This window comes from Pseudophryne corroboree, chromosome 2 (assembly GCF_028390025.1).
Source record: "Pseudophryne corroboree isolate aPseCor3 chromosome 2, aPseCor3.hap2, whole genome shotgun sequence".
NCBI lineage: Eukaryota > Metazoa > Chordata > Amphibia > Anura > Myobatrachidae > Pseudophryne > Pseudophryne corroboree.
In genome coordinates, this window is record NC_086445.1 from 183,507,848 (window position 1) to 183,520,543 (window position 12,696).

Below are 12,696 nucleotides of genomic sequence, written 5' to 3' on the forward strand. Positions count from 1 at the left end.
ATGACTTTGTGATTCCTATGTTGTATATGTAAAACTCAATAAACATTTATTGGGAAAAACGAAAAAATTACAGTCAATGTAATACCCCTTTCAGACCGCCTGAGGCGGGTCACACCCGGGAGCCTGACAAAGGAGATCCCAGGGTGCGATTGACCTCAGGCACCCCGTCGCCACTGTAAGCAACCCGGCATATTACCGGGTTAGTGACGTCAGCGGTGACGAGGAAGGGGCTGCGCTTGGAGATCACATGATCTCCATGCGCCACCAGTCTACACACAGTGAATGGGAAACGGGTTGCATCGGCCTAGCTCTCGTTCACAAAGCACAGCGAGCTGGATTGAACACGTGTTCAAGCCTGCTTGCTACCCGAATTAGAATACCTGGTCACTCGACCCAGTACTTCGATCCTAAAAAAAAATTCTAATACTCTAGGGTGCCGTGATTCAAAAACATTTGGGAACCACTGCCCTAGTTTATTTTATGCACCATACAGTAACAGTGCCCAAGTTCATTTTATGCCCCATACAGTAACAGTCCCTAGTTAATTTTATGCACCATACAGTAACAGTCCGTAGTTCATTTTATGCACCATACAGTAGCAGTCCCTAGTTCATTTTATGCCCCATACAGTAACAGTCTCTAGTTCATTTTATGCACCATACAGTAATAGTCCCTAGTTCATTTTATGCACCATACAGTAGCAGTCCCTAGTTCATTTTATGCCCCATACAGTAACATTCCCTAGTTAATTTTATGCACCATACAGTAATAGTCCCTAGTTCATTTTATGCACCATACAGTAACAGTCCCTAGTTCATTTTATGCACCAAACAGTAACATTCCCTAGTTAATTTTATGCACCATACAGTAATAGTCCCTAGTTCATTTTATGCACCATACAGTAACAGTCCCTAGTTCATTTTATGCACCATACAGTAGCAGTCCCTAGTTCATTTTATGCACCATACAGTAATAGTCCCTACTTCATTTTATGCACCATACAGTAATAGTCCCTAGTTCATTTTATGCACCATACAGTAGCAGTGTCCAAGTTCATTTTATGCACCATACAGTAATAGTCCATAGTTCATTATATGCAGGGTTACCTACTTTCTGGCTGCCTCCTCTATGAATGTCCATTGGTGCGTTCGCCATCAATGGCCACCAACTATGCTATGGGAGACCAGCAATGGTTTCACTCATCGGCGGTCATCCCTGTTATTTCTGTGAATGACCCGCGGGCCACAGCATGGAGTCTCAGCACCTTGCAAAATAAAAAAATAAAAATATTTGTTTATGCTGTGCCATTGATGGAGGGAAACCATCTGGTTCTCTCTAATCGATGGCAAAAGCATTCAACATCGGACATAAACCATTGATTATTAGGAATCATTGGTGGTCGATGATCATCCCTAACCCCCTCCATGAGAGAGCAGCCAGCTTGGTGCAGCAGGGGGCAGGGAGGGCCGGGATGACGCATTATAGGGGCGTAATGGGGGGGTGGCTAAATATTGGAGGCAGTACAGAGGGTGTGAAAGTCACGGTCGCGTCATCGTGGCCATGCCATACAATGCCTATATCTCAGGCATTGCACAGCACGGGCGGAGCTACAATGACGCAATTCAGCACAAATTCTATCATCAAGTCCCCTCGGAGCACCCACTTGTGCTCCGAAAGTGGGTGGCCGAGGGGGTACTGTGGGATCCTCCCGGCCATTCTGGGTGGGTAGACAAGTATGATTTTATGCAGTAATATCTCCAGTCCATATCGGTGTGCTATTTCCCAATTACACTGATAATTTTTGCATGCTTATGTTATACCTCTCAACTTTTACTAATGCCAATACGGGACTGCTTCGAGCACTAAAGCTGCACCCCCCCCTTTTAAATCACTATGGGGGCATGGTCAGCGCTCTGTGAGCAGCTGGCATGCCCCCTGTCCCTCTGTTTCCCACTGCTCTGCTAAAGCAGGGTAGCGAGTGACAGGAGCTTCCGAACTGTTCCATCCACCACGGGACACTTCGGTCTGTGGGTGGGACAGCGGGACAGTCTCAATAAAACGGGACTGTCCCGTGAAAATCAGTTGACAGTTGGGAGGTATGCTTAAGGGTTGTCTTCGCTTCACCTGGAAGCTGTATGGCCAGCACACCATCCCTTCTGCCAGAGAAATAGTGGATTAGGTTATTGCAGTAGATGCGTTATTGTATAAAATAAGTTGCTGGGCCATAACTAGGTGTGTGTGGAGGGGGTGCCACACATAGCGCTGCAGGGTAGGGGGCGCTGGTGACGGCACTTGTCAATTATCAGTTTTAATTACTTTTACTTGCAGCTTCGCCCCATTGTGAAGCCCAGCATCTCCTGACCACCCGTCTCCTACCCCCACCCCTTCCGTCGCTAATACCAATACAACATTTAACTCTTTGTTGTTAAGTCACGCTGGGGCAGATGTATTAACCTGTAGATGGCATAAGGTAGTGATAAACCAGTGATAAGTGCAAGGTGATAAACGCACTAGCCAGTCAGCTCCTAATTGTCAATTTGCATATTGGATTTGATAGGCTGGTGCGTTTATCACCTTGCACTTATCACTGGTTCATCACTTCCTTATGCCTTCTCCAGGTTAATACATCTGCCCCAGTGTACTTTATTACATTTCAAGGTGCTGACATACCCAGGATTGTAACCCATTGCCTGTATACCCATTTCACTCTATTCATTGAGCTATCTGCCCTTGCATAGAAGGCAGATAGCTAGAGAATTCTATTTGATTTTCACCTTGGGCCTAATTCAGATCTGATCGCAGTAGGAAATTTGTTAGCTAAAGAGCAAAACCATGGTGGTCATTCCGAGTTGATCGCTCGCTAGCAGTTTTTAGCAGCCGTGCAAATGCTATGCCGCCGCCCACTGGGAGTGTATTTTAGCTTAGCAGAAGTGCGAACGAAAGGATCGCAGAGCAGCTACAAAGTTTTTATGTGTAGTTTCAGAGTAGCTCAAAACCTACTCAGCGCTTGCGATCACTTCAGACTGTTCAGTTCCTGTTTTGACGTCACAAACACGCCCTGTGTTCTCCCAGCCACGCCTGCATTTTTCCTGGCACGCCTGCATTTTTCTGAACACTCCCTGAAAACGGTCAGTTGACACCCAGAAACGCCCACTTCATGTCAATCACTCTGCGGCCAACAGTGCGACTGAAAAGCTTCGCTAGACCCTGTGTGAAACGACATCGTTCTTTGTAATAGTACGAAGCGCGTGCGCATTGCGCCGCATATGTAGGCGCAGAAGTGCCATTTTTTTGCCTCATCGCTGCACAGCGAACGAATGCAGCTAGCGATCAACTCGGAATGACCACCCATGTGCAGATATAACATGTGCAGAGAGATTTAGATTTGGGTGGGTAATACCCCTTTCACATCGCACAAATAACCCGGTATCGACACGGTATATTGCCGTGTCGAAACGGGTCAGTGTGCGATGTGAAAGCACTTTTGCCAAATTAGCGGGTCGCCTGACCCGGTAATTCAACCCGGTATAAAAGAAGGGTTATACCCGGGTTGAATACCGGGTCAGGCGCAGTGTGAATGGGAGCCGCGTCGATGCGACACGGCTCCCATTCACAGCATAGGGAGAGGCGGCGCAGGAGATGAGCTTATCTCCCAGCACCGCCTCCACCCCCGCCCCTGCTGCTGCTGCGCCTGCCTGCTGCTATGGCAACCGACCCGGTATATTGCCGGGTCGGAAAGCCACCATAGCAGAGCAAATGCCGGATCCCACCCGGTAAAGACATGTTTCTCTTACTGGGTGGGATCCGGCATTTGCGATCTGAAAGCGGTATTATTTTGTTTCTGTGCAGGGTAAATAGTGTACTGGCTGCTTTATTTTCACACTGCAATTTAGATTTCAGTTTGAACACACCACACCCAAATCTAACTCTCCCTTCACATGTTATATCTGCCCCCCTTGCACTGCACATGGGGGGTCATTCCGAGTTGTTCGCTCGCTAGCAGATTTTAGCAGCATTGCACACGCTAGGCCGCCGCCCTCTGGGAGTGTATCTTAGCATAGCAGAGTTGCGAACGAAAGATTAGCAGAATTGTGAATAGAAAATTCATAGCAGTTTCTGAGTAGCTCGAGACTTACTCCTACACTGCGATCAGCTCAGCCCGTTTAGTTCCTGGTTTGATGTCACAAACACGCCCTGCGTTCTGCCAGCCTCTCTCCCGTTTCTCCAGACACTCCTGAGTTTTATTCTGGCACGCCTGCGTTTTTCCGCACACTCCCAGAAAATGGTCAGTTTCCGCCCAGAAACACCCACTCAGGGCCGGATTAACAATGGGGCTGATGGAGCTGCAGCTCCAGGCCCACCCTCTAAAATAGGCCCACAGCATTGTTCTGCAGTAGACAAGAAATAAAATTTCCTTCTACAGCAGCCTCCTAGGTAGGCATTGCCCACTCCGCCCTCAACACCCTAGGCCCCCTTCTCGTGGCCGAGTTGCTGGTGGATCAAAAGGTGCCGCTGACAGAGACCGTATAAGGCTTTACTTGCCTACCATGCCCTGCATATACAATGTGTCTCGGCAGCGCTTCCTCCACGCCTGGTGATGTGAAAGCATGTTCAGGGCCAGCTCGAGGGCTGCTCCAGCGGAGCAGCCGCGTGGGCCCTATCTCATAGGGGGAACTGTGCTGCAATAAGAACTAGTGCGCTGCGCTGCCAGCTGAATCCCTCCTCCGCAAGGGTTAAAAGCAGCTGCAGGGACTGATCGCACAGCTGTCACTCCCACAAATACCAGCCCCCTGCCAGCCTCACTGGAACTGTGTGTGCTTCCTGGTTGCTGGTCCCTCCCCCGGGCCGGCAACCACCAATGACGTGCTGTGAGGAGGCTTCCCTTCCTGTGCTGCAGCTGCACACTCAGAAGAGGCTCCAAGCTAAAGACAGACTTGTTCAAGAATTGTGGTATGTACAGTACGTAACTGCAGTGGGTTGAGGGTGTATAAAAGCAATCTGTGGGTGGGGTAGTGGTTTATTAAAGTTATAGAAGTGTAAAAAAGTTATCCTGTGTTGTGTGTTATTTATGTAGGGGGTATATTATTTTGGGGTGTGGTATGATATCTGTGGGGTGTATTATTGTGTGGGGGTGGGGTGTGTGTAAATTATATCTGTGGGGTGTATTATTGTGTGGGGGTGGGGTGTGTGTAAATGATATCTGTGGGGTGTATTATTGGGTGGGGTGTGTGTAAATTATATCTGTGGGGTGTATTATTTGGTGGGGTGTGTGTAAATGATATCTGTGGGGTGTATTATTGTGTGGGGGTGGGGTGTGTGTAAATTATATCTGTGGGGTGTATTATTGTGTGGAGGTGGGGTGTGTGTAAATGATATCTGTGTGGTGTATTATTGTGTGGGGGTGGGGTGTGTGTAAATGATATCTGTGGGGTGTATTATTGGGTGGGGTGTGTGTAAATGATATCTGTGGGGTGTATTATTGTGTGGGGGTGGGGTGTGTGTAAATGATATCTGTGGGGTGTATTATTGTGTGGGGGTGGGGTGTGTGTAAATGATATCTGTGGGGTGTATTATTGTGTGGGGGTGGGGTGTGTGTAAATGATATCTGTGGGGTGTATTATTGTGTGGGGGTGGGGTGTGTGTAAATGTTATCTGTGGGGTGTATTATGTGGGGTGCATTATTATGTGGTGTAGGAGTATATAAATGTGAAGAGGGTTGGAATGTATTATATGGGGTGGGTGTTTATTAATATGATTTGAGGGATGTGGGGTGTATTATTATGTGGGATGGGTGTGTATTAATGTTACCTGAGGGTTGATGTGTTTAAACACTATCTGCAGGGTGGATCATTTTGAGGGATGGGTGTATTTAAGTTTTGGTGTGTGTATATTAATGATATCTTGGAGGAATAGTGGTATTGCTATACAGTGGAGTAGTGGGAATACATATGATATCCCGGCGCTCGGGATGCTGGCAGTTAAAATACCGACTGCTGAATCCCGGCGCTGGGAATCCCGACACCTTTGGGAAAAGGTACCTAACCCTAATCCCTAACCCCCCTATGCCTCCCTCCCCTGCAGCCTAACCTTAACCCTCCCCGGGGGTGCCTAACCCTAACCCCCCTCCCCGCATTCTAAACCCAACCCGCGTAGCCTAACCCTAGCGGGTTAACATGGTGCTAGCTGACCTGGGGCCGGCCCAGACATCAAAAAGCTGCCACCCTGCCACTACAGCACCCAGACTCCAAAATACAGCCCAGTCAAAGCAGTATATATATGTTCATATTCATCCAGGACAATATCAATGGCAGCACTCACAATATCAATGGCAGCTTGCCCCAGTGCGTAATTATAATAAGACATACAGATGTAGCCACAAAGTAGTCACATCATGTGTGCCCGTGAATGGCTGTACGTGTGCATATGCATGTGCGTGGCCATAGAGAATACATTAACTCAGCGCTGGGTGCGAATAGTTGCAGTTAGGCGCATCAAATTTCACCCGAGATATGGACAAGGCTGGCTACATCAGTATCTTTCCAATAAACAGGCAAATAAGTATATTCCACAATCAGTCTTTCGGGACGTACGCACTGTCGTCAGAACCACATACAATGCATTGTGGTCCTAATGATGGTGCGGATGCCCTGAAACGTTGATCATGTAATATACTTGTTTGCCAGTATATACGTGTGTGTGTGTGTGTGTGTGTGTGTGTGTGTGTGTGTGTGTGTGTGTATATATATATATATATATATATATATATATCTAAAAAGAAAGACAGGGGGGGCGCTCCATAGTGCAGAATCAATTTTTAATTATAAAAGCACACTCGCACTGCAGTTTAAAACACAGCAATATATGCCCGTACCAGAACAAACTCCGCTGTGGGCTTAATACCACATGATATATAACACAAATGCCCCCGGCAATTTCTCCAAACCTCCGGCAGATCTCCTGAGACAGGACCTCAGCCCCGTGCCGCTGGACCGCTGGATACAGCCGCCGCACGTCGGGACACCGTCACCCGTCGATAACCACCGAGGCAGGAGGGGGCACGACCACACACGTCAGCAAGCCACGCCCCTACGCGTTTCGTCACAGACTTCGTCAGAGGGCCCTCTGACGAAGTCTGTGACGAAACGCGTAGGGGCGTGGCTTGCTGACGTGTGTGGTCGTGCCCCCTCCTGCCTCGGTGGTTATCGACGGGTGACGGTGTCCCGACGTGCGGCGGCTGTATCCAGCGGTCCAGCGGCACGGGGCTGAGGTCCTGTCTCAGGAGATCTGCCGGAGGTTTGGAGAAATTGCCGGGGGCATTTGTGTTATATATCATGTGGTATTAAGCCCACAGCGGAGTTTGTTCTGGTACGGGCATATATTGCTGTGTTTTAAACTGCAGTGCGAGTGTGCTTTTATAATTAAAAATTGATTCTGCACTATGGAGCGCCCCCCCTGTCTTTCTTTTTAGATATCTGCCTTCCCGTGGAATTCCGGGTTATTTATGACGGCGGGGGAGCTGCGGTTCTATTGAAAAAAGGACACTGGTGCATCTCACTCTCTTTTGACTAGAGAAGTGATTTTAAGCTACATAGGCTTAAGACTGTTTCATTCTGACTGAGCGCACCTGATTATTTTACTGATATATATATATATATATATATAAAAAGGGGGAGGGGGGAATATAGCGACCAACGGTGTCTTTAAAAACTCACAATGAAGGTAAAAAATATAAATACAATTTATTCACATAAAATAAAGTTTTCACATAAGGTTTTACACATAAAAATATCTTAATAACAGGTCTCTTTAAAAAATGGGATAAAAACAATTTACACAATTCTAAGTATATTACCCGTTAAAAATAGATAAGAAGATTATAACTTAACTGGGTATAAGGTCACTGCCAGGTTGTCCAACGCGTTTCATCATACAGACTTCATCAAGGTATGACGAAACGCGTTGGACAATTGTGTAAATTGTTTTTATCCCATTTTTTAAAGAGACCTGTTATTAAGATATTTTTATGTGTAAAACCTTATGTGAAAACTTTATTTTATGTGAATAAATTGTATTTATATTTTTTACCTTCATTGTGAGTTTTTAAAGACACCGTTGGTCGCTATATTCCCCCCTCCCCCCTTTTTATACATTCTCTTATATCGCAGGGAACTACCATCCCTGTCTGGGGGTCAGCTGACACCCTTTTGAATTTTTTAGGGAGTGTCTATTTTAAACTTCACTTTTTATGTTATATGTTATTTCTTATTCTTAATAATTAGTACTGGCTGCTTTATTTTTACACTGCTATATAGATTTCAGTTTAAATACACCCCATCCAAATCTAACTCTCTCTGCACATGTTATATCTGCCCCTCCTGCAGTGCACATGGGGGGGGGTAATTCCAAGTTGATTGCAGCAGGAAATTTTTTAGCAGTTGGGCAAAACCATGTGCACTGCAGGGGGGGCAGATATAACATGTGCAGAGAGAGATAGATTTGGGTGTGGTGAGTTCAATCTGCAATCTAAATTGCAGTATAAAAATAAAGCAGCCAGTATTTACCCTGCACAGAAACAAAATAACCCACCCAAATCTAACTATCTCTGCAAATGTTATATCTGCCTCCCCTGCAGTGCACATGGTTTTGCCCAACTGCTAAAAAAATTCCTGCTGCGATCAACTTGGAATTACCCCCATGGTTTTGCCCAACTGCTAACAAAATTGCTGCTGCGATCAACTCAGAATTAGGCCCATAGTTTTGGCCATTAGCTAACAAATTTGCTGCTGCGATCAGATCTGAATTAAGCCCAATGGGGCAGATGCATTAAGCTTTGAGAAGTGATAAAGCGGTGATAAAGCAGTGATAAGTACAAGGTGATACTGCACCAGCAAATCAGCTCCTAACTGCCAATTTACATATTGGAGCTCATTGGCTGGTGCATTATCACCTTGCACAGTGTCAGAGTCTACAGCGCATGTGCAGGTCTCCGTGCAGCGCCATTTTTCCAGAGACTTGTTAAGTGTCTATAAACTTAACAAATGTGAGTTATGTTGTCAAATAAGCCACACCTCTGATCCGTCATCCTAGTGTGTACCCATTATAACCCATTCTGTAACAAAACATTACAGTTCATAATGGCGGAATATTCATGTTTGATTTCAGCAATTTAAATCTTATTTGAATTACTAAATTTATAAACATCTCAAGTATAAATAACCTTCAATCATGCACAATGGCAGACATGGTTAAACTATAATCCAAAATAGATCAAAATGCATACCTCCCACCCCAGAAAACAAATAAATATTAAAATAATGTACTTACCGGCTGCTATGCGGCCTGCATGCTGTGTTTCAGGGCTCTGGAACAGTATGAGACAGGACAGCAGCATCAAAGTCCTGGTATAGGCAGTTGTTACCATTATGACATCACAGCATGATGTCACAGACAGACTGGACAGAGAGACAGAAAAACACACAAACAGACCAATTCACCAATTCATTTTCTCTATGCATTTTCATGACTGGGGCCCTGTCCCACAAGGGATGTATTTTCTCACTTGAAACCCCGCCAGTTTTTTAAGTTGGATAATGAAGGGTATTGTTAGCAAGGTTGGTCCATAATAATATATATATATATATATATATATATATATATATATACACTGCTCAAAAAAATAAAGGGAACACTTAAACAAAAAAATGTATCTCCAAGTCAATCACACTTCTGTGAAATCAAACTGTCCACTTAGGAAGCAACACTGATTGACAATCAATTCCACATGCTGTTGTGCAAATGGAATAGACAACAGGTGGAAATTATAGGCATTTAGCAAGACACCCCCAATAAAGGATATGTTCTGCAGGTGGTGACCACAGACCACTTCTCAGCTCCTATGCTTTCTGGCTGATGTTTTGGTCACTTTTGAAAGCTGGCGGTGCTTTCACTCTAGTGGTAGCATGAGACTGAGTCTACAACCCACACAAGTGTCACAGGTAGTGCAGCTCATCCAGGATGGCACATCAATGCGAGCTGTGGCAAGAAGGTTTGCTGTGTTTGTCAGCGTAGTGTTCAGAGCATGGAGGCGCTACCAGGAGACAGGCCAGTACATCAGGAGACGTGGAGGAGGCCGTAGGAGGGCAACAACCCAGCAGCAGGACCGCTACCTCCACCTTTGTGCAAGGAGGAACAGGAGGAGCACCGCCAGAGCCCTGCAAAATGACCTCCAGCAATCCACAAATGTGCATGTGTCTACTCAAACGATCAGAAACAGACTCCATGAGGGTGGTATGAGGGCCCAACGTCCACAGGTGGGGGTTGTGCTTACAGCCCAACACCGTGCAGGACATTTGGCATTTGCCAGAGAACACCAAGATTGGCAAATTCGCCACTTGTGCCCTGTGCTCTTCACAGATGAAAGCAGGTTCTCACTGAGCACATGTGACAGACGTGACAGAGTCTGGAGACGCCAAGGAGAACGTTCTGCTGCCTGCAACATCCTCCAGCATGACCGGTTTGGCAGTGGGTCAGTAATGGTGTGACGTGGCATTTCTTTGGGGGGCCACACAGCCCTCCATGTGCTCGCCAGAGGTAGCCTGACTGCCATTAGGTAGCGAGATGAGATCCTCAGTCCCCTTGTGAGACCATATGCTGGTGCGGTTGGCCCTGGGTTCCTCCTATATACACACACACACACACACACACACACACACACACACACACACACACACACACACACACACACGCATTGTAAAATGGGTACTGAAAGTAAGGACTCATGAGGCAGGTCTTCCAGTTAAAACACAGTGTCTTTACTGGCATCAGACACTGTAAAACAGCATACTCAGGCTTAGGCCTGGACACAGGTACATAACTGAAAAAATAAGCAAACAGCTTTGGCACTCCCAACACAATCCAGGTATAAATGTTCCGTTGCCCTCCTCAGTCGTGATGTAGTAGGGCAGGCATGTCAAACTCGTGGCCCTCCAGCTGTTGTGAAACTACAAGTCCCAGCATGCTTTGCCAGCATACCTTCAACTGATTAGCTGGTAAAGCATGCTGGGACTTGTAGTTTCACAACAGCTGGATGACCATGAGTTTGACATGCCTGTAGTAGGGGTATCAGGGCCGAAACTAGGATTTTCGTTACCCGGGGCAAGATAGTAATTTGGCAAACCAACAAACCGTATTAGACTAAAATAATCAGATTATCAAACATTTTGAAAAAAGGGGATACTACTGGACAATATTCCGCTATGTGCCTCAAATGCCCTATGCGTCACATGCACCTCCAGCGTGTTCAACTACATGCTCCTCTGTGTGTCCCCATATATTGCACTATGGGGGTCATTCAGAGTTGATCACTCGCTAGCTGTTTTTTGCAATCCTGCGATCGCATAGTCGCCGCCCACCGGGGAGTGTATTTTAACTTTGCAAGTGTGCGATCGCATGTGCAGCCGAGCTGTATTAAAAAATTTGAGCAGTTTCTGAGTAGCCCAGAACTTACTCAGCCGCTGCGATCCCTTCAGCCTGTCCGGGGCTGGAATTGACGTCAGTCACCTGCCCTGCAAACGCATGGACACGCCTGCATTTCTTCAAACACCCCCAGAAAACGGTCAGTTGCCACCCACAAATGCCATCTTCCTGTCAATCACCTTGCGATCGGCCGTGCAAATGGATTCTTCACACAAACCCATCGTAGAGCAACAAATCGCTTTGTACCCCTGTGACACGCCTGTGTATTGTGGTGCATACGCATGCGCAGTTCTGACCTGATCGTAGTGCTGCAAAAATCGCTGGCGAGCGATCAGGTCTGAAAGACCCCCTATATCATAACACTTTATTACTGCACTACATGCCCCTATCCACTGCACTACATCACTATACTACATCCCCTATACGCCAGTGACGTGCGGTGAGGAGATTGGCTGGGGAGGCATTGAGATATATATATATATATATATATATATATATATAGTGGTCGAACTGGAAATTTTGAAGTGGGGGAATGCAAAAGTCAAGGATGCAATTATTTTGTCGCGCTTGCGCTCCAGAAAAGGGGGTGTGGTCACCCAAGAAGGGGCGTGTCCAGTGTAGTAGAACCCCTTATACTATCTAGTACTGGTGCCCCTTTCACCTTATAGCACACGGTACAAGCTGAAATTCACATTGTAGCACACGGTACGAGCCGAAATTCACATTGTAGCACACTGAATGAGCCGAAATTCACATTGTAGCACACTGAATGAGCCGAAATTCACATTGTAGCACACTGAATGAGCCGAAATTCACATTGTAGCACACTGAATGAGCCGAAAATCATATTGTAGCACACTGAATGAGCCGAAATTCACATTGTAGTACACTGAATGAGCCGAAATTCACATTGTAGCACACTGAATGAGCCGAAATTCACATTGTAGCACACTGAATGAGCCGACATTCACATTGTAGCACTCTGAATGAGCCGAAATTCACCTTGTAGCACCCTGAATGAGCCGAAATTCACATTGTAGCACACTGAATGAGACGAAATTTACATTGTAGCACACTGAATGAGCCGACATTCACATTGTAGCACACTGAATGAGCCGAAATTCACCTTGTAGCACACTGAATGAGCCGACATTCATATTGTAGAACACTGAATGAGCCGAAATTCACCTTGTAGCACACTGAATGAGCCAAAATTCACCT

General features: G+C 46.2%; 1 long non-coding RNA gene across 1 annotated transcript in view; it reads right to left on the bottom strand.

The window, feature by feature from the left end:
* LOC135050619 (uncharacterized) overlaps nt 1-9,378 on the bottom strand; it is a 117,402-nt gene extending 108,024 nt beyond the window's left edge. The window contains exons 1-2 of the long non-coding RNA XR_010241699.1: nt 9,325-9,378; nt 1,111-1,264 (exon numbers count right to left, since the gene is read on the bottom strand). This is a non-coding gene — a long non-coding RNA (uncharacterized LOC135050619). The remainder of the gene's footprint in view (nt 1-1,110; nt 1,265-9,324) is intronic.
* Nucleotides 9,379-12,696: the final 3,318 nt, after the last annotated feature.